Here is a 1721-nt window from a genome sequence, read left to right as displayed (position 1 = left end):
GATCTTCTTGGGAGCTCTCTAGGAATTATTTATAGGAAACTCAGTATTTTCCCAGGAAATGTTAGATTCACAGAACTGGAAAGGACTCAGAAGGGTCCCCTTTTTCACAACCCTACCTCAACTACCCTGCTAAAAGACTTTGATATTTTGTCCCTTTCTCTGTCCCACATAAGAATACTTGTTAAAAGTAGAATGCTTTTTCTTTTATAGAGGAAGAAACTAGGACCCAGAGATATGAAGTATAATTTGTGGCTCAGAACCCCACAAGAATTTTGTGTATATGACAAATTGTTCTAACTCTACTCTAGGGCAAATATGGAATCTTAAAAAAATCCAACAAAGATGAACCCCAAAAGTGTGTGGGATTCCCAAATATTCAATGAATTGATCAATAAGCACCTACTATGAGTCAGGCATGAGAAAGTTCCTGGCCTTGAGGAGCTTACATTCTAAACAAGGAGACAACATGTACATATAGAATTATAGGGACAACAGAGATGAGGCAAAATTGGAGGGGAGAGTATTGACCAGGAAAGCACATATGTAAAAGATAAGGCTTGAGCTGACTCTTAAAAGAAATCAGAGAGTCTGAGAGATGAGAAGTGAGAAGAGATGAGGTCTCTCCAGGCATGGAGGACAGCCAGTGCAGAGACATATAGACAACAGGTGGTGTTCTCTGTGAGTCTATCCCAGGAAGACTAATTTGGCAATTGAAGGTTTTCACAGCCTGGCTCCATCTGACCTTTCCAGCCTCATTACATATTTATGATTTCCTTTCTCATGCTTGACAGTCCCCCAAAAAGGATTAAGCTCTTGAGACTGACTGTAAGGATGTCGGGGCTCACAGTTAAGATGTTGGCAATGAGATAGGACAGCCCATCCCATACAAAATGGACAAACTCTCAGGAGAACAAGGCCACTGGTGAGAGAGAATCCAAGGGCTGGGGCTGTTACTGTTCTCCATAAATAATGCAAATCATTGGGGTTCCACTCAAATGGGGGCAAGAGGCACTAAATGGTAAATAAAGAACTTCTATAAATTTAGATAAGTAGCTTACTCTCTTCAGAACTCAATTTCTTCAACTGTAAAATGAAGAGGATAGAATTCTTTTATTCTAAATTCCTTTATAGCTTTAAATCCTATGCATCTGCCCTATTGTTTTCTGGGGAGGTCCACCTCAGTTTTCAGTGGTCAAGGTCAGAAGGGCTAGGGAAGTGTCTTCTGTGGATTAAAAAAAATCTATAAATACGACTTTTGCATATTTATGGTCTTTTTTTTTAAGCCTTTACCTTTCATCTTAGAATCAATACTTAGTATTGGTTCCAAGGCAGAAGAACAGTAAGGGCTAGGCATTGGGGGTTAAATGACTTGCCCAGCTGGAGTCACACAGTTAGGAAGTGTCTGAGGTCACATTTGAACCTAAGACTTCTTGTCTTTAGGCCTGGCTCTTTGTCCATTGAGCCACCTAGCTACCCCTTCATGATACTTCTTTTAAATATGGTGTCAACATCAACATTTTATCTTCTTTAACAGCTTTTGTGGGGTGATAGGACAGAGATTCTTCTCTCCATTTTACAGATAATGAAACCGAGGCCCATCTCCATAGTTCAGAGTCCTTTTGAAGAAGATGTATCAAGACTTCTTTCCCTTACCCCAAGAAGCTGGGACACCTTCAGTTTCTCTAGACAGTGATCAATCTATCTCTGGATAATTCCATTCC

This window comes from Gracilinanus agilis, chromosome 4 (genome assembly GCF_016433145.1).
Source record: "Gracilinanus agilis isolate LMUSP501 chromosome 4, AgileGrace, whole genome shotgun sequence".
NCBI classification, from domain to species: Eukaryota; Metazoa; Chordata; class Mammalia; order Didelphimorphia; family Didelphidae; genus Gracilinanus; species Gracilinanus agilis.
Note: the sequence above shows the minus strand (reverse complement) of the source record.